Source organism: Carcharodon carcharias, chromosome 30 (genome assembly GCF_017639515.1).
Source record: "Carcharodon carcharias isolate sCarCar2 chromosome 30, sCarCar2.pri, whole genome shotgun sequence".
Lineage (NCBI taxonomy): Eukaryota > Metazoa > Chordata > Chondrichthyes > Lamniformes > Lamnidae > Carcharodon > Carcharodon carcharias.
In genome coordinates, this window is record NC_054496.1 from 15,735,995 (window position 1) to 15,757,318 (window position 21,324).

The following is a 21,324-nucleotide window of genomic DNA, read 5'->3' on the forward strand; positions in this document are numbered from 1 at the left end:
CCGGAGCTATGGATAGTGCTGGTAGAGGCTCCAACGTTCTTTCCATCACATGGCTGGCTAGGAATCTCTCCCACTCTTACTGCCTGCCATTGGTGCATGTTGGAAGGATTTGCAGGTTGATACTCAACCTGTTTTGTTTGGGTTTTTGAACACACCTTCCTTGGCCATCAAGTCCTGTGGGTGGGACTTGAACCCAGAGTTGCACCACATGACCTCCTAAAGATTTGTGTACATGAGCCAATTCTTCCACTCAGCCAGGCAGCAACCTGGAATACACTGCAGAGTGCAACGGGCAAGCTACGCACAACCACTGTTCCCTTTAAGAAGTGCACTGTGTCACTGTTCAGCAGTCTTAAAGTCACGACGCGGTGCAACAATAAACAAGCCAATTAAAATAAAGAACAATTAGACCATCTCGCCGCCACTTTCTTAAGGCAAATTAGAGATGGGCAACAAATTCTGGCCTTGCCAGCAATGCTCACATCTCCTGAAAGAATGAAAAATAACACTGATGTGAAGCCACCCACCCAATCTCGCTCTTCCTGAAACTCCTTTAACATTTCACCATTTAATTCATATTGCCTCGCAAAACCTGTCATCACATCCCTGAGTTACATTTCCATTTCACCAATCTATGTTCTCCTTCTTTTGCTATCCCCCTCATTGTTAACCACATTTGCAAGCCTGTACATCCCAGCGAATCAAACAGCATGTTCCTTCGGTCGCTCATAATAGGCAGAGTACAGATCATACTCGACCAGCCCGCACTTGCAAAACCCCAAACAAAACGTCTACAGTCAGATGGGATTCCGCAGATGGACAGCACTTGCTGAGCAATCCTGAGTGCGCTAATAACTTCATTAACAACTAATTTAAGAAAATCTATCGCGCTTATAACTTGGCTCATTTACACTAGCTAAAAATGACATACGTTCATACTCAGGGACCCCATCCTCTGAAAACAAATGGGAATATGATCCAGCCTTGCGCCTTTTTCGAATTATGTGGAAGCTTGGGGAGCCTATAGTTCCATGTTGCTTTTTCCGTGGCAACGCCTTGGCCAATCAGTGTCAGCTTGCCAACAAATCAGTACCATTTTCTCCTGCAGTATAAATTGTTGTGATCGTTTGAAATTTGGCATTCTTGTGTTTGTCCTGATGAGTACAAGATGAAAAGTTTCAGCAACATGTTTCTCTTTTCAGCAATACTCAAATTCTTTACTATCAGGTGACTGTGTTTGCAAGCTTTGAACCATACACAAATATTGAAATTATGCCCTATAAAATGTACATTAAAAAAAAGAACAGTGGTCCCAACACTGACTCCTGGGGGACACCATTGTCTACCTCCCTCCAGTCTGAAAAACAACCATTCTTTGCTATTCCCTGCCTTCTGTCTCTCAGCCAATGTTGTATCCACCCTACCATTACCCCCTGAATCCCATGGGCTTCAATTTTGCTAACAAGTCTATTCTCATTTGGCTTTCCTTTTTAAAATTGCCCTCTGACCTCTGACAGATACAAATCTGGAATCTGCTGACGGTAATATGATTTTGTTCCCAAATTTCAGTCAACATTTAGCAGGAAGAAAGCACAGTTCCTTTTTAAATAAAAAAATAAATCAACATGTGCACTTTTGATTCAGTAGCATACCATCGCTGGAGGCAATTAGTTAGTCATTCAGAAAGTGACACTTTTCGCGATAGCTCCAGGAATTTTAACCCAACAACGAAGCAGCTAAATATTAGACTGGCAAAATGCGTGCACAGGGAGTTTCACCGAAATCACTACCCTGACCATTGCCTGAAAAAGGGTGTGCACAGTTATACTTGCCCCAACTGGAGAAACCCGTAATCCTTCAAATCTTGATTAGGATTTAATTTCTAAATTGGACACGTGGGCCATTTTAAACAGAACTGCGCAACCGGGTGCTATTTTATGAATTAAATTGTGTATAGAAACTCAAGCAAAACATGGACAACTGTGAAATAATCCAAACAGAAGAACTTGCACCTTGGTCCAAAACGCTTGGGCAAACATGTCCCTTTTTCTCAGCAATACTAAACAGAAGAGCTAGTTTAATAAAGACAAAACAAAAGCCCATAGAAACTCCACAGTGCCTCAATGGTAAGGAAGGAATTGACATTGAGAATACCCTTCCTCACTGCAGGTGTGGCTGTTGGTGATTGCCCCATTGACAAATGAGCTGGGAATGAGTGAGGCAGGTGTTGGAGCTCATAGGAGCTACTGAAGTGTCAGGCCCGACGCCAGCGACAGGTAAGGTCATCTCAACATGGTAGGAGAACCCAACCCACAGAGTCGGGAGAAGCAGGAGTGCCCCCAGATTCCTCAGGAGTCACAGGCCTCCTTCCAGCCCTGTAGCCTACCCCAATCCCCCTTTTCCACTAACTCACTGGGCTACATTTGGCAAGGTCGGAGGCCAAATCTCCCTTCACTCAGGTGAGCTGCCTGTGGGGGCCTGACCAGAGCCAGAGATAATGCCCAAGCGCAATTTCAATTGTTAGGCCTCGTGGTCCCATGATCTCCTAACACCATACGCCTGAAAACAGGCCCTGTCTAAGTTCCAGACCAAGATGTCTCCTCCCAACCTAAATCCAATCAAACAATCATTCACTTTTCTTTTTAAGAAAACCAATATTCCCCATAAAGTCTTGGATCGGCAGATGAGTGAAAAATGATTCTTTCCCTCTCCGACATTCTGTTCTGAGACCACAACCTTGATCTTAACCCACAGCTTTCAGCTCAGGCTTCTGGGCCAATTTTAACTGCAATGAGTTGAATTTTGAGGCTTGTGCAATATGTACTAAAAATGCAGAGATGATTCAGTTACCTCCTCCTACAGGTACCATGCCCTAAGAGGGTGTTGGCAACCAGGGACTTCCATTGGATTGGTCCATGATTATGCTTGGCAAAGTACAGCAGTGGTTTGCCGTTGGCATCTGCAGTCTGGCTGACCAGGAATCTCTCCCACTCTTACCACCTGCCATCAGCCATATCGGAAGGATTTACAGGCTGATAATCAACCTATTTGGTCACATTATGAATGCACCTTCCATGGCCATCAAGTTCTGAAGTGGGACTTGAACCCAGTGCTTCTGACCCAGAGATAGGGACTTCACCCACTACACTGTGTGATCTCTATTAACTTGGTTTACAGTAACAAATCAAAATTATAGAAGGTGATTAGATTAGAAATGGACACGTTCTTGCTCTATCCTGCTCAGTGTCAAACCAAAACTTGACAGTTATTCTGGGTGTTTCAGGTGTGGCCACATGTGACTCATTCTCTGTTCTTGGCCAAACAGTTTCTGCACCAAAGGTGTTTGTTTTAAAAAAACAGAAACACAGTAACCTGAAAGAAATATTGGGATTGCAAAGAAAGCTTGTAAAAATAGAACATTGTGTTAGCAAAAGAATTTAGATGGTGATTTAGCTCAAACATGTCTTTTCTTGAAATCAATCTCAGAATCTGTGCATCGCTGGCTAGGCCAACATTTATTGTCCATCCTTAATAGTCCTTGAGAAGTTTTTTTTATTTGTTCATGGGATGTGGACATCACTGGCTAGGCTGGCATTCATTCCCCATCCCTAATTACCCTTGTTCAGAGGGCATTTAAGACTCAACCACATTGCTGTGAGTGTGGAGTCACATGTAGACCAGATTTCCTTCCCCAAAGGGTAATAGGTTTTTACGATAATCAGCAATGGTTTCATCAAATGGTCATCATCAAACTTTTAATACAGATTTTGTTAATATATTGAATTCAAATTTCACCTTCTGTCATGGTGGGACTTGAACCTGGGCCCCCAGAGCATTACCCTGGGTGGCTGGACTACTAGTCCAGTGACAATACCACCTAGCCACTTTCTTGAACCCATTGCAGTCAATGTGGTGTAGGTACCCCCACTGTGCTGTTTGGTCGGGAGTTCCAAGATTTGGACCCAGCAATGGAGGAACAGCATCCGAATGCTTCAGAATTCTGCGGCAAGTAACTCACTCCTCAAAGACTGTCCACCACCTACAAGGGACAATTCAGGAGCGTATTGCATTGCACAGGACTCCAAAACAGTTCACTGAAAAACCAACGAAAAATGCTCCCACAATCAAACGTTCAGGAGATTTCCTTTCCAGTGTTTTAATCTATTGACACGAACCCAATGGGGATTCCTAACATTCTGGCAAAGTTCATCAGAGAGAAGAGTTTCACATGGGCTCATTTCACCTTGAAGTTTCCATCCCTCCACGGTTGTCCTGAAATCTCCCAGAATTAAAGGGAAATATCCAGGAATGGAGAATAGGGCAAAGAAGAATAGTGTGAGTTTTTGTTCCATTTTCCTTTGAACATTTTTTCCTATCAAATATTGAAGATGAGGGGAGAAAACAATAGTAGAACTGGGCAGGATGGTTGACAGTGGGAGATCATGAGGTGAAGTCTCCTGGATTAAATCCATTGAGAGTTGGCAGCCTTCAACTGGGGCTAATACAGCTCTCAACTTTGCTTATTTTTGTTTTGTTGCTGACTAAACATTCCCACTTTATAAACGTGTGAAGATTTAGGTGAGTATCGCTGTGCAAATGGGCCAGAGCAACATGCAAAGGAAGAGGAATCATCTCCATTTGTTTTCAAGACCACGGGCCTGTCGCCATGGATACTGAGGTGTTCAAGTATTCACCTGAAAAATAAAAATCTACACTATTGTTTATCCCAGCATTTGTCCATGAAACTTTCTTGGAATCATGAATTTGTTCAACTAAACATTATTGTCTTGAAGATAGACAGAAAACATCACTCAGCGACATTAAAAAAAAATCTGAATTCAATCACCTTATGTTTGACCCTGTGCATATTGATGTCAGCTGGGTCAATGCTAGTTAGTGCCCCTAGCCAAATAGCTGCCCTGACATTAGGCCTGATCCAGACATGAAAATGACTCATTTGGTGAAGTGCTGGAAGATAGCCAGTCCCTGTGGAAGCTGGCCCTGGAAAGAGCAAGTGCTTCAGGAGAGACAGAAGAAAGCTGGAGAGGGACCAGAAATAATTCAGAGCATGAGTTGAAACAATACTGAACATTTAAGCTGAATGTGGTTGCTTTTGCACAACCTGAACTCTGTTATTGAATTTTCCCAAAATTACCAGCTATTATTTTTAGGTGAGTTTTGTTCTTAATATACATTTCCCCACCTTTCCAGAGTGCATTTATATAGCACCCTTCATGACCTCAGGATGTTCCAGAGCATTTTACAGACACCCTTCCCTCCCCATGCCTACCTGCTCCTGTGGCCTCTACTTCAGAGTGCCTTATCTGACTGGAAGTGAAGCCAAGTCAATCAGGCTGACCTCCGGGGTGGGGGGGGGGTGCGCGGGGAGGAGCTGTCTGTGACATCACACGCTGACTAAAACCCTACATCACACAGGGGCACCCAGACACTACTGGGCCGCAATGTTAAAATTCCAAAATCCTTCCACCCCGCACCCCCCCCAACACCCGCAGTGCGTGAATGGTTGAGCACGAGAGAGAGAATGCGGACACGCACAAGAGAGAGGGAGCAGATGAAAGAGAGTATGAGAGTGAGAGAGAGAGAGAGAGAGCAAAAGAAATTGTGTAAAAGCGTGCAAACAAGTGAGTGTGAGAGGAAGTGCAAAAGCGAGAGCATGCAAAAGAATGAGCACAAGAGAGAGCATGCGGGAGATTGTGTAAAACTGTGAGAGAGTGAGTGCAAGAAGTTGTGTAACAGTGTGTGAGAGTGCGGAAGATTGTGTAAAAGCACGTGAGAGAGCATTTGAGCATGTGGAAGTGTGTGGAAGATTGCGTAAGAATGTGTGACAGTGTATGAGAATGTGTACAAGAGATTGTGTAAGTGTGTGAGAGTGAGTGCGTGAAATTGCGTAAGGGTGTGTGAGAAAGTGAGCGAGAGAGTGATTGTAATCAATTGGGAGAGTGTGTGAGAGACTGTGAGAGAGAATGTGTGAGAGAAAGTGTGAGAGTGAGTGGATGCAAGAGATTGGGTAAGAGTATATGAGAGAGAAAAAGAAAGTAGAGAAGGAGAGAGAAACAGGAGAGAGGGAATCTTTCTGTTCAGAAATTGATTCCAGGATTCACTGATCTCTGTGGCTCAGTTCCTTGGCACAGGTTGATGTAGCCAAATACCAATCAACATTCACTACCTTACTCAGTTTTATGATCCACAATCCTGATGACATGACTTAAATACCAGTAATGGTGGATATTTTGCTAACAAATGTAAAAAGCATGGGTGCAACCAATATACTGCATTTTACAGTAATTGGTATGACCCTATTCATTCATTCAGTTTGAGTTTTATTAGGTTGAATGACGAGACACTGGGGAATGGGAAGCGAATTAAACCCAGTTTAATGTGTTGCGAGATGACTATCTCCTCTGTTTATCTGTTGAAGGGGTTGAATGTGAACTAAGTCTGGGTGGTCCCACTCCAACTCCTGCCCTGTTTTAAACCCACAGTGAAAAAATCTTGGTAAGAAGATGAAAGAAAGCTGTTTCATTATTGCGAGTAGAGCTGTTATGAGTTTGGATCTCAATTTAGTATATTCCTACCCTTTCTCAACATCTAAAGCAGTGAGAATGGTTCACCCACAACCAGCAGAAGATAAAATGCAAAGCAACCCGCCTAATGTGCTGTTCATCACAGTAATTAACATACAGATACAGTAGCAAAGTGGTATGATATTGGACTAGGAATCCTTAGGCCTGGGCTAATGATCTGGATGTGAGTTCAAATCCCATCATGGCAAGTGGGGAATTTAAATTTGGGATCTTAACTGGACAGCAGTGGAAGTCCTGCCCACTGAGAGCTGCTGGCCACCCTATCGAACGGCAGCGTCACTGGGGAGGTGGTGGCTGCTGCTGGTACTACATCCACGTGAGGCCTCAGATCCTCACTGGAACCCCAGCCACAGGAGAGGGATGGTGGGAGGGGGATAGCGGGCTAGGTGGAAGGAAGGGGACGTAGGCAGCAAGGGTGGGGGTGGCTCTCCGGAGGCACCACTACTGCTCCTTTCCCAATGCCGGTGTTCCTCAGTCAGTCACTGAGTGCCTTTGAATGAGGGTCCATCGCTGGGAGTGGGTTTGCAACCCTGCACTAGTTTGCTCGTCATGCTCCCTGTGTGGTGAACCCCCTCCCATTAATTGTCCACTTACGGGCCACAATTGGTGGTAGCAGCAGGAAGGTCATCCTGACCCGGCCTGGCTTACGTGTGACTCCAGTCATATGGCTGTCTCGTAACTGAGCCTCCGAAATGGTCACCCGAGCCATTCAATTGTATTCAGGAAGGTGAATCATCATCACGCTCTTAGTAAATGCTGACTTTGTGAACAGTGTCTGCGTTCAATGAACGAATAAGCAAAATCTTGCCCTTATCACAGTAAAATGTTCAAAGCCATTTGATGGGGGGTAACGATCAAACAAAATTTGGCATTGAGCAGCATAAGGAAATATTAGGTCACCTAACCAAAAAGCTTGGTCAGAGAGGGGGTTTTAAGCATGTCTGAAAGGATGGAAGTGAGGTGGAGAGGGTTAGGGAGGGAATTCTGGGGCCCAGGTAACTGCCCACAGTGGGGCATGATTCACTCTGCATCTGTAATGTATTCATGCATTATTCTAATGAAATATCAGAGCATGCACAGTGCACAGTGATGCAATAAACTCACACTTGAACTGGCAATACTTTGTGCCTGTCTATTTTATTTGTGTTACAGCATCTTTGAGGAGATATATCAAACCACAGGCCTGGATTTTCGCCAAGTGAGGATGACACAGTAGCCCTTTAAAAATGATGGGCATGGCTAAATTTCGGCCCCATTCCTGTTTGCAGCAATTTTCCCTGGTGCAGGATAAGGATGAAGCCACTCAGCTTATGTGCAGCTCTCGCACCCTTGCCTGCTCCATCGTGGCAGATGGGCAGTTTCACATCTGCCCCCCACCCCACCCCTCCATAATTTTAGTGGAATAGGCACCCCTCAGGAGGTAGATGAGATTCAAGCTCTCTCAGAGAAGTCATGAATCCATCCCAAGTGGGGGGAAAAACACTCACCTGCTCCTGGAATTCTTCCATTGGCAGGCTTTGAAATATAAAAAATATTGTGTTCTTTCACAGTAACTATGGTTAGATGCTTTATTGTAGGTTAGAAGTATTTTTATTGCAGTGATTGCGATTTCTAGTATAATAATCTGAAGTAATTTAAATGCTGAGAGTACTTCTAAAATGAAAAACAAAACCTTCAACAGATGCCAGTTAGAAAAAAAAACCTACTCCTGGACTACTGTGATTGACAGGACACCTGGTGCAGCTTAAAATTAACCTTCAACATCTATTTTTGCAATTTCAATAAGCTTCATTTCCAGTGAGCTAGAATGGTTTGTTAGAACAATTGTGACCATTATGAATACTTAGCTGAATTTCAAAAGGTCTAGAACTACTTATCTCAGCAGGGAGATGTATAGACATTTTGATTGACAGTTTTAAGAGGCCATTAAAGGATTAGCTGTCTTTGATGTGGTTAGTGAAATAGATGTTTGTTTTTATAATAGATTGATTTAATAGGGGATTTAATTTTTTCAGAATGGCTTTTTTTGAAGGAGAATTTTTCAGTATGGTATGGTTGAGTAAGATTAGATTTTTTGGCTTTTATTTGTTTTAACTGTCTATTTGAAAGACATCCTTAGGTCTACGCTGGGTGAGTGGCTATGGAAGATACATGGGGAGCTTGGAAGGGACCTGGAGGACATGAGGAGGTCTGGGGAATATGAAGCATCATAGAGAGAGCATGGGGATATAAGTGGGCATGGGAGTTCTGAGGGGGCATGGGGAGGGCATGGGAGATGAGGGCACATGGGAGTATGAGGGCGCATGGAGATATGAAGCAGCATAGAGGGGGCATGGGGATAGGACTGGGCATGGGAGTTAAGAGGCAGCATTAGAAGGGCATGGGAGATATGAGAGGGTATGGGGGTATGAGAGAGAGTGAAGGAGGCATGACGGGCATTGAGGTGAGGAGGGTGAGGGCTTGCCGACGTGACATTCATCATTAAACCTGGGCTTATGTCCCGTTAAATGGAGGTGGGTATTTTAGCCTGCTGGGTCAAAATCCTGGAACTCCCTCCCTAACAGCACTGTGGGTGTACCTACACCACATGGGCTGCAGCGGTTCAAGAAGGCAGCTCACCACCACCTTCTCAAGGGCAATTAGGGATGGGCAACATATGCTGGCCTAGCCAGCAACGCCCACATCCTCATGAATGAAAAAAAAGAGTCAGTGCACTGGTGCCCCTCATATTTGTTTCAAAGCTCAATCAAGTTAGGGAGAGAGAGAGAGAGAGAAAGAAAGAGACCCGTTACTGTGTCTTAATTTGACAGAGATTTTTCCAGGACTTTCAGATTCCTGTGACATTTATGACTTTCTTCCTGACGATCTCAGTAACAGAAGTGGAACAAACTTCCTGTGCGCCTCAGGATATCTTTAAAGCATCCTATAATCCCCTTCTTGTTTTTCTTTCCACTCTCACAAACACACACACACACACAAAAAAACGCTTATGGGAAAACGTATTGTGGCAATTGGAGAGCTCTGTCCGTAGGGCTATTACAGTTCCTCTAATTAAACGGATTTCCAGCCATATAGAATTAGATGCATAAATAACTCAACACAATTCATTCTCAATTTGTTCCAGTGCATGGCTTATTTCAAGACTCGTCAGGCAACTCTTACAGACGTTAACAAAATATCCTAGCCCTTGGTTTCCGATTCCATCCCCATTCAGAACAGACTCAATAAACTCGGATATAAGAGAACCGGTTTTGGCAAGGATTTGGGAAAAGCCAGATTGCGAGTTTTTACTCCTTCTCCCGCACCCCCTGCTACCCAGTTCCCCTCTAGTCCGATCTTTTAAATTGAAGCCACAAAGCAACTATCAGACTCAGTCTGATTCAGTGTGCTCACTAGTTTTATCAGGCGAAGGGTTTTGGATTATGCGCAGCCTGGTTAGCGAACCCTTGCTTCATCATTGGCATGATTTCTCCCGAAATACAGCCCACACTAATTGGGGTAATTTTATTTCAGTCATTAGTGGCTGCTGAATGTTTTCAGGGTAAACATGTCCAATTTAGATTTTCATTTTACACGTTCCTGTGGCCCAAGTCAGGGCCTTTCAGATTTCCAAATTCGGCAGTAAAATAATTGCACTCCAGTAATCCGTCTTTTACCATGTAACCCAGTAAAAGGCAAACAACACTGAGATTAAAAGAATGAAGAGAAAAATGCTAGAGCTCTGAAGAACTGGAAGCACTGGAAACCCACTGAACCAGTCAGCATCCAAAATCCTGACATAGGGGCTTCCCGGTGGGTTTCAGAACTCCAAAGTCAGGAGGAAAAGGTCAGAAGCCCAACTGAAGGCCCTTCAGCACCGAAGGAGCGAGCAGGCTGCCCTTTCACGTAAGCGAGAGGGGGAGAGAGAGAGAGAGAGAGAGAGGGTGCCCGGTGAAGATGGAGGTACCCTCTCTCTCCAAACGTTTTAGCTTTAAAATAAAAAAGGGATTCCCTTTGTGCGTGGCTGGGCCTAACATGGGGAGGGGACATCGCGGTGACTTCAGTTCCAGTCAGCCTCTGGCAATAATAGGCCGTAGGGGCCTTTAACAGGCTCAGCTGCACTACCTGTGCCTGCAGGTGGGTAGTCCTGCTGCCACCATCCCTTCCCCCAAACTCCAGGGCACCAGGAAACCAGCTAAAATTCCTGGCCAAAGTCTTACCTGTTTCTCTTTAAGATTGACATGTTGTCTTTCTAAGCAATTTATTTTTGGTGTTCAGAGAAAGTAAACATTTAAAAACACAGGCTTGATGATTCACAACATATTGGCATGAAATGTATCATTTCTTGCATACTAATGATTCTAAAAACCATGAAAGATCTGTACCAGTGTGAATTATCTGTTTCAATAAATGCCTTTAGTGCTATCAGCGAATATTGAAAGAAACATGTCTGTTTTGAGGAGGCAGACTTTCAAGCAATTCTGCTATTAAAACTAACTGCACACTCCCCTGTGATATGATTGGCCTTTGCTGTGTCTCCTCAGGCATACCTTTATTTTTCATTCTCAGCCTTAGTTTCTCCGCAAATTCAGAATTTTTTTTAAGAAGGAGAGATTTACAATCAACAGCTGCTTCGAAAAGGGTCTCACCAATTGCAGCTATTTTATAGCAATGATGCGGCGCAATTAGCAGACATTTTATAGAAAGAGTCTCACCGACAGCGACCATTTTATAGCTTCACCAATAACAGCCATTTATAGCCTCCAACAGCAACCATTTGTAGACTGAAAACAGCAGCCGCTTTATAGACAGTCTCACCAACTGCAGCCATTTTAATGACGGGCTCTCGGCTGTTTTGTTACTCTCGTGGTTTCTTCGCCCTTACAGTTTTCTGAGTGAGCAGAAGCATAAAAAATCCAACAAATGGCTTACTGCAAGCACAGAAACAAACACAAGATGCAGTCAGCATTAGCAGAGTTAAACAACCACCACCCCCCCCCCCCACCCCCCCTCCCACCCCTCCCAATAACGAGGTAACAAAGGCACAGTTGATAAAACTGTAGGAAATGGCCCTGCTTTTGTATTTTGCTTGCACGTATCAGCAGTTATCTCCTTTTGCATGTTGTCAAGGTCACCTATTGTCTCACAACCTTATATCCACCAGGTAACAGTCAGGAGTGATTAAAAATATATATTATATTTCCCAGCGCAACTGCCCTTTACCTCAGCCAACACCAAGTTAACTGGTCATTAATCTGTGGATATTTTCTGTGTACAAACTCCTAACTCTGGCCTCTTGTGCATCCCTGATTCTCATCGCTCAACCGCTGGTGGCTGCGCCTTCAACTGCCTGGGTCCTACACTCTGGGATTCCCTCCCTACACCTCTCCGCAACTCGCCTTCCTCCTCTAAGATGTTCCTTAAAATCTACCACTTGGTAGGTCATTCTTGGCACAGCACCAGGCTTTGGCCTGAATTCTCGCTCCAGGGGTCGGGAGCACAGCTGTGAGAATTCCTGGCTCCATGAGCCCGACACCTGAGGAACAGCCCCGGAAGTTCCAATTTTCGTTCCTGGGATTGGAGGCGGGGTACAATGGGAGTTGGGCCAGCCAACCCCAGACACAGCATGAAGCACCGCAGGGGCTGCTGGGTGCAGAGGCGGGCTGGGTGGAAGACTTGCCTCAGCGATCCAACGTTTGTTTTCACAAGGGATTAGGCACTTGAATGAAATGTTTGTTTTTTTAGGATGTAGTTGAATGAATGTAAATATATTGAATGGGTTTTTATGAATGAGAGGATTTTTTTAAAAAAAGTCTGCAGTAGATACTTAGAACTTTATTTTATTTAATCTCAGCATGGGTCCTGCAGTCTGAGTTGACATGGAGAGTGTAGAGGCAAAGAGTGATGGGTGGGGGCATGGGTATGAGTTGGCACTAAGTTGGCATCGGGGTTATAAAGGGTCACGGGAATGGGTAGAGGTGCACAGGCTGGCATAGAGGGTATGAGGGGCCATGGGGGGGTGGGGTGGGGTGGGTAGATGGCATGGGTTGGCATGGGTGCTGCATGCGGAGCGGTTGGAGGGAAAGGGTATGAGGGGTGAGTGCTTGAGGGCTGTTTCTTGTTCCGTTGCTTTTTTGTTTACAATCTTAAGCATAGAGACCGGCCTCCCGCCCAGCTCGCCTCTGCACCCGGCAACCTCTACACTCGTACCGCCACCCTGGAACGAAAATCCGACCTTCCGGGCCACTTTCGCCTAGGCCGGGTTTGAAGAGCCTGGAAACGTCCCAACTCTGCACTCCCGACCCGGGAGCGCAAATCCAGGCCTGTGTCTATTATTGGTCATGTTCTTAAGGAAAAACATTGACCTACACCCCCACCCGTCTGCCCCCAACCCTCAACAACACCTTTTGTAGTCACCTGTTTACATAGTGTTTGGCTGAATAGACTGAGCCATTTCCAAAGCTCCAGTGCATTGACATAAAGCAGAATATCTTTGAGGAAAACATTGGAAAAATAATCTGTAGCATATTTAACATTGGTAGGAAATTGTATAAGAGTGTCAAGAGTACACAATGAAATATTCATAAATAAATTTTTCATGTGGTTTGGATTGCTACTGACATCGCTGCCAAAGCTTTGTTGTTTTGAATTGTGGATTTATTTAAGTGGATGTTAATATTTAACCATGAAATATTTACAGTGTGAAAAAAAAAGTGTTCTGTCACAGCACAATAGGTCCCAGGATAACACAAAAAAAAACGTGTTGGAAGGGCGAGCGCATTATGCAGAGGTGTTTTTTTTTAATATCATTTCTCCAATAGGGAATTACCGGTACAAAGAGCGACACACCTGTTAGTGTGTCAGGGAGCTTTTTGAAGGTGGGAAGAGTTACCAGATATGAATTGAGAACTGAGCACTTTTAGTTCCCTCGCACCCCACTTAACAAGTCTCCCCAGAGCTGTGAGGGACCACTGGGCAGCCCCAAGACTCAAACTGATGGGCTTTGAAAAGTTACAAGCTGATCCCACACCAAAAAAAAAAGAGGGTGTTAAATCTACACGACAGTATCCTTCGTCCGTATTTCCGAAAACCCAACAGGTCCAAAACCAAAACCCAAAACCTGTCACGGTGACTAAGCTCAGAGAGCAGCCCCTCGGGCATCCAAATGGAACCAGCAAGACTTTGGAAGGACAGGTCTGAGTGCCCACTTCGGACTGCTGGAGGCCGCTTCCTCTTTGCTGCTTAAACTGTTTAGCGTAGCGCTGAGGGACACAAAAAACACCCCTTCTCCAACTCCTCATCACTAACCAGCTTCCCGCAAGCCGCTACTTATTCATCCCGACCATATATCGAAAAAAAAACACCCAAACGCCGAAATTCCCTGGGTTCCAGGAGTTTGAGATAAAGGACCGTCCACCTGTACAATGATGGTTATTATTTCTAGCAGACCTGTAATTGAGAGATTTGCAACGTTTTAAGATCAGTGTTGAAAGGTTACTGTTGATGGGAATATTCTGTAGACCTAAACTGTTTTCTTTAAAAAGAGGTTGTCCTCCCTTAAGGATGCACTAAGCAATGAAAGGGATTATCAAAAATCAATTTTTTCTTAAACTTCTTTTGTGCCGAACTATACATTCGGGTGAGGTAGGGGCAAAGGAGAGTAGCTATTTTCAGAGAGAGGCATGAACACAGGGGCTGATATTTTTGCAGGTGGGCAGCACACAGGAGTTGGGTTAACTTCCCAGGTCTCGAACCTGTGGGAAGCTGATTCAAGTTCAGATTTTCACATTGGTGGTCCCTTAATTGGCATAGAGGCAGGATCCCTGTCCAATTGAGGGCAGTGGGTGGGCTCTCAAAGCTGGAGGGCCAATCACAGGCCTTCTAGTCTGAGGAAGCGCAGCAGCCCTCAGTACGGGGTAAGTAAATGGGAGCAACCCTCATCTTGGAGGTGGCCTTTGTGCCGCTTTTCAAAATCCTCAAATTAAAAAAGCATAAAAAGCAACCAGGCCATCACTGTGTGTATGTATGTGTGTGTATATATATGTGTGTGTGTGTGTGTGTACATGTGGGTGGGTGTGTACATGTGGGTGTGTGTGTGTACATGTGTGTGTATGTACGTATACGTGTGTGTGTGGGGGGGAGTGGGAGTGGTGGGGGTAGGGGGAAGGATGGTGGGGAAAAGATGAGGGGAGGAGAGGAGGGATTGCACCCCTCTACAGTATGGATTTTGGCTGCATATCCACCGCCAAGCAGTTGATCTGCCCCCCCCTTGAAGTATCAGGAAACGGGCAAATCCTGGTGTGGCTCCGAAAGTTACCTTTAACGAGGCTCTTAATGAGCCTAACTGCAGACCCTCCTCGCGGGTGTCAGGCAGACATCTCTGTGCCCAGTGGAAGAGTTGGAGAAACCCCAGATCAACAAAGCCTTACAACTTCCCCCAAAACTCTCCAATCCTTAGACTCTGCTTTCCATTCCCCACTGTTGGGGTCGAAGGCTTCAACCGCTCCATTGCACGGACTCCCATCCCTAAACACTTCTGACTCTTTACGTCCATCTCCTCCTGGAAGATTGTCCTTAAAACCCACCTCGACACCCCTCTCCTGCCCATCACACATCCATCTCCTTCGCTGGAGCAACCACGCCCTTTTTTTGTTCTCATGTGCCTCTCTTATGCCAGCATTAAAGGCATTATCAGGTTGCTGTTTGTGGGAGCTTGCTGTGTGCAAATTGGCTGCCATGTTTCCCGCCTTACAACAGTGACAACACTTCAAAAGTACTTCATTGGCTGTCAAACGCTCCGGGACACCCTAAGGTGTGAGCAAGTTAAAATTAAACGCTCCAGATTTCCTTCACCATACAGGGGAGTGAACAGACATAGAGACCCATCTGTGATCATTTTAATATCTGCACGTTTGGTAATAAATAGAGCTTGCTCCATTTCTGAATGATAAATTTAAAACATTTTTGGCTCCCCATGTGTTGGTAACCCATATGGAATTTGACTGTTTTCCCTCTGACCACAAATTAATTTCTCTGATAGGTTCAGCCAGAGGGTTATACATCAGTATTCGGTAATAAAGAGCTCACTTTAAAACCCAATGGAGAAACACAAACTATTTTCAGTAGGTTACGAGCGGCTGACTATTTAAAATTCCTCTTTTGATTTATTGCAGTAACATTCACCTAGCAATGCTCGCTTTCTGATTCTCTTTGGAGAAAAAAGTAAGTTATATTCATGCAGGCTCTCCAGAAGCCCCAAAACACTTCACAGGTAATTAATTATTTTTGAATTTGTTGTCGACACGGTGACAGGAAATTTGCGCACAGTACAATCCCACGAGCCTCAATCCCTTTTAGGTGTAGTCGGTCAAGGGATGAACTTTGGCCCGGAATGCCTGGATAGTTCCTTCTTTGGGGGATGCCATGGGCTCTACCTTCATGAGAACAAGGTGTCTTATCCAGAAGACAAGTGTTAGCATAGGATCTGCGATTAAATCCGAGTGGGACTCGTACCACATGAACCAGAATGTAACACCAAGGCACATGTTAAGAGACATTAAGAGTATAGGGATCAGTCGCGAAAGTGGAGTTGAGGTAGATGGGGCCTCAGGTTAATGTCTCGTGCTAAAGACGGCACCTCTGGCCGCGCAGCACTCCCTCAGTCCTGCACTGGAGTGTCAGGCTGGATTTTTGCAATCGAGCCCTGGAGTGGGACTTGAACCCAGAATTGAGAGTGCTACTGACTGAACCACAGTTGACAATGTCAATGTTAAAACCTGCCACTTGGTGAGGGCGTTTACTGATACCAACCCAGGAAAGAGGAGCAGGCTCGAGGGGCCAAACGGCCTAATCGCGCTCCCATTTCTTATGTTCTTATAAAAGCTGTCCAAAAGTCTGGACGAAGGTGATTTAAGGACTGCCTTGGAAGAGGAGGGAGTGACGGAGAGATTTAGGGAGAAAATGCCAGAAGGTGGAACTAAAAAAAAGTCATTGAATAGTCACATATCACTGAGTCATTTCACAAAGTGTGGAACAATATTATTCATTACAAAAATAGGAACTTTCTTAAGGAAGGAAATGGATGTATTCACAAGACTTATTTGCTTTAATATATTGAACTGAAAGGAGTTTTGATGTGACTATTTATGTTCTGGATTCACAGATTAGGCTTCAGGAGAAGCAAGTGTCATGTTCCTGTATAACCCCTGCCACAAACTCTGTACACATGTCATTAATTCCCCAGCTTCTCTCAGGCTGAACCATGTGTCTCAGCGTCCTCTTCGCAGTCCTGAGCTGAACTTTCAAACCAATTCCCTACCCATCGCATAAACCAGCTACTTCAACTTCCATTACATCATCTAACTCAGCCCACCCAGCACTGAAATTCTCCCCAGGTTTCATCCAGACTCGACTATTCCAATGTTCCAGGCCAACCTCGCATTCTCCGTAAACTCTAGCTGGTCCAAGACTCGTCTTGTAATAATCCAACCTCACATATCATCCCTTTCCTTTCTGATCTTCAGTGGCTCCCGGTCCCCTAACACCGTCCATTTAAAATCCTCACCCTTGTGGATATTGTCAACTGTGGCTCAGTTGGTAGCACTCGCGGCTCTGGGTTCGAGTCCCTCTCCAGGGCCCAAATGCAAAAATCCAGCCTGACACTCCAGTGCGCAACTGAAGGAATACTGCACTATCAGAGGTGCCGTCTTTTGGATGGGATCTTAAACCAAGGCCCCATCTGTCTGCTTGGGCGCATATAAAAGATTCTGTGGTACTATTTCTAAAACCTCTTCTCTTCCTACCTGTATAACCCAATTACTCTCTGTTTCCAGGCTCTCCATTCTTCTGACTCTGGCCCCTTGTGCATCTCAACCCTAATTCATTCCGCAATTGTTGACCATGTCTTCAATTGCCTAGACCCAGCACTCGGGAATTCCTTCCCTAAATATCCTAGTTTTCATCTCCCTCTATCCTACAGGCACCACCGCCTCAGTACTCATCTCTTTCACCAAGCTTTTTGTCTGTCCTTCTCTAATGTTCCCTTTGACTCTGTCAATATTGATCTGATTGAACCTTTGTAAAGTTCTCTGGGACATTTACTGTGTTGCCTGGACTATAAAACACCCTTTTTTTCTGGAATAGAGCCACCTAAAATTGCAGTACACCCAAATATTTATTTTTAAAATCCTGTTGCGTCTTATCAGCTGACAATTACAACACATTATCACTGTTTTACAAAGGTATAAGGCATTATATATTTAGCTTAGTAGAATCTATTTAAGAATTATAAATAACTTGAGTATTGCTGAAAGAAGACACACGCTATCCAAAACTTTTTGTCTTGCTCTCAGCAGGACGATTCGCAAGAATACCAAATTGTAAAGAGAACAACAATTTATACTGCATGAGAAGAGAGTGCTGAATGGTTGGCAAAGTGACTCTGATATGTTGCCATGGAGAATATACCAGTTCATTGGTAACTGGCAGTTAACTGCCAAACTTTGTTCAAATTCAAACTAGGCAGGTTGACTCTGATTGGTCAAGGCATTGCCCTGGGGAATGAACCAAGGAATAGCTGTCCGCTATTTTTTTTTAAAACGATTCTTGCAAATTGTCTTGTTGAGTGTAAGACAAAAAGCTTCAACAGCATGTGTCCTTTTTTCAACAATTCTCAAGTTATAATGCTTTCCTATATATTATATATAACACACTAATTTACATTGGTGCTTGCTTTTAAGGAAGAACATGTATTCACAGGGGACACCTTTCAGGAGGTCGCAAAGAGTTTTACAGCCAATGAAGCATTTTTGAAGGATAATCGCCATTGTGGTCTAGGAAACCTTAAAATTATTACATTACACAGGACAGAATTTAGATGAACGTTAGAAACTTGTAAAAAAAAAAGGTCTCCAGTGATATCTCCGATATTTTCAATTGCTTCTCTCCGTGACTGTACGAGGGAAATGGGAGAGATGTATGTCAGATTACATAACACTCCATCAGCAATTCTCCTCTTTCCTAGCTTGGCATCAGTAAACACACTCATCAAGTGTCAGGTTTTAACATCGACATTGTCAACTGTCGCCCGGCTTGTAGCGCTCTCTGTTCTTGGGCTCTCCGCAACCCAAGCACAAAAACCCACCCTGACACTCCAGTGCAGGACTGAGGGAGCACCGCACTGCCGGAGGTGCCAGCTTTTGTGTGAGACATCAAACCGAGGCTCCATCTGCCTGCTCGGCTGGATGTAATAAATCCCTTGGCACCATTTCAAAGAAGGGCAGGGGAGTTATCCCCACTGCGTCCTGACCAATATTTATCCCTCAATCAGCATCATTAAAAAAACAGATGATTTGGTCATTAACACATTGCTGTTTGTGGGACATTGCTGTGTGCAAATTGGCTACTGTGTTTCCTACATCATAACAGTGACTGCCTGTCAAAAGTACTTCATTGGCTGTAAAGTGCTTGAGACATCTGGTGGTTGTGAAAAGTGGTACATAAGTGCGAGACTTCCTTTTTTTCTTGTTATTTGCATTGCAAGTCAATTGACTTTAAACTACCTTCAAATCTGAATGAAGCATGTGCATCATTCGAAAGTGTTTTTTGTATTGGGAAGCGAAAGGTATAAAACAACAACAACTCAAATTTATATCGTGCCTTTAACACTTTAAAATGACCTATGGCACTTCACAGGACAGTTTTTATTATTTCTTCATTCATGGGTGCAGCCATCGCTGGCTAGACCAGCATTTGTTGCCCATCCCTAGTTGTCCTTGAGAAGGTGGTGGTGAGCTGCCTTCTTGAGCCGCTGCAGCCCATGTGGAGTAGGTACATGCACCGTGCTGTTAGGGAGGGAGTTCCAGGATTTAGACCCAGCGACAGTGAAGGAACGGCGATATATTTCCAAGTCAGGATGGTGAGTGACTTGGAGGGGAACTTCCAGGTGGTGTTCCCATGTATCTGCTGCCTCTGTCCTTCTAGATGGCCCAAGTTGAGGGTTTGGAAGGTCTTGGTGAGTTCCTGCAGTGCATCTTGTAGATGGTACACACTGCTGCCACTGTGCGGAGGGAGTTAATGTTTAAGGTAGTGGATGGGGTATTGGATAAACAATTTTAGGAACATTTTCACGTTAATCAGCAGCTTGGGTTGTGCTTTGTTCTAGCTACATTAGCACCTCATTCCTGAACATGCAGCAATTGTGCAATAGGCTGAGCGTTTCTCTATATTTAACTCAAGGGTATGGGAGACGAGCAAACTATGTGTAACAGAGATCTATCATTGTGGTTCAAAATGAGTTAAAAGGAAACTAGGTATTTTAACATGGTGCCTGAATGATTAGTAATCCCTGATTTTGATCCCATCAGATTCATGCCAAGGGGGAGGGGGCTTGTGGGGTGGCAAAGGGTGAATTGAAAACCAAACTAATCTGTTGTTTTGAGATGGTTAATCCTCTCCAAAGCAGACAGCCGCTGTTGAGTCCGACAGTTTGCACCACACCCATCCACTCAAGAGGTGACTCAACCCCTGTGGAATGTTCCAGAGGCAGATCAGTGAGCCACCACACAGCCCAAGCAAAACATGCCCACAAAATCTCAGTGAACGCTTTCGCCTGCAGTGCAGTTCTCGAAGAAAGGCAGCGAGCTATCTCCCCCCTGCCCAATTGGGTCACTGAGCAAGGCAGGGGTGAGTTGCGGCATTATATGTGTCAGGCACAACACAGTGTCAGCCCAGAATGCCAGCCACGCCATGCCAAGCACTCCAATGCGGCCCACACCACATCGTAAGTCATCAGCTTGTGCATTGGGTTGGCTCAGAGGCTAGCGAGGGGACTGGGGCAGCACCTGGATTCATATTAAACTTCACGAGTCACTCGCATTGCCGGCTCTTTAATAACCTCAAGGCCTAGATTGGCACAGACTCGTCACAGATACAGATATGCCAATCTTTGGCATGACTACAAACGTGGCCAGATCCTGAGACGTTCATTCACAGAAGTGACTTTCACCACCTCACTATGTCCAATTACACGTTGCAACTAATAAATTGCTTTTGAAACGTAGTCAATTATAACATAGGGAAAATGGAAGCCAGTTCACGAGGGCAATTCTCAAAGGCAATTAGGCGTGAGCAACAAATGCTGGCCTAGCCAACAAAGTCCACATCCTGTAAATGAATAAAAAGACTCAAATGAGATTAATGAGCAGCCAAGTTGTTTCAGTGATGATGGTGGGGTAATTATCAACCAGGACTCCAGGGAGAAGCTCCTTGCTGGTCTCTGAATTATGCCTGACATCTTTCAACATCCACCTGACAAGGCCGAAAGCAGAATATCTGGTCGTTTTATCATCGCTGTTTGTGGTTTGCGCAAATTGCCTGCCACGTTCCCCACATTACAACACTGACTACACTTTAAGAGCACTTCTGTTGCCTGTCAAGCACTTTGGGATACCCTGGGCAGAGCTTTGGCCCCAGTCCGGGGTGGGAACTGAGGAGGGCAGACATGGAATTTCACACCGCTAGCCAGCGTTTTGCCGGCACCATCCCACTGCGCCCAGAACAGCTACCCACCCTCAAGTGGCGGCCGGCTTACTAAACCTATTAGAACCAATTAAGGCCAATGACTGGAATTTTCCAGTCGGCCTGTGTACCGTTCCCTCCCCCCGCCACCCGCCCCCCCCCCTCCCGCCATGGTGTCGGGAGCACAACATGGACCACCCGACGGTAACCAGAGAGCCAGCAC

At 44.9% G+C, this 21,324-nt stretch overlaps 1 long non-coding RNA gene across 1 annotated transcript in view; it reads left to right on the forward strand.

Annotated features, from left to right (window-relative positions):
* LOC121271427 overlaps positions 1–15,855 on the forward strand; it is a 42,082-nt gene extending 26,227 nt beyond the window's left edge. The window contains exon 3 of the long non-coding RNA XR_005941715.1: positions 15,758–15,855. This is a non-coding gene — a long non-coding RNA (uncharacterized LOC121271427). The remainder of the gene's footprint in view (positions 1–15,757) is intronic.
* Positions 15,856–21,324: the final 5,469 nt, after the last annotated feature.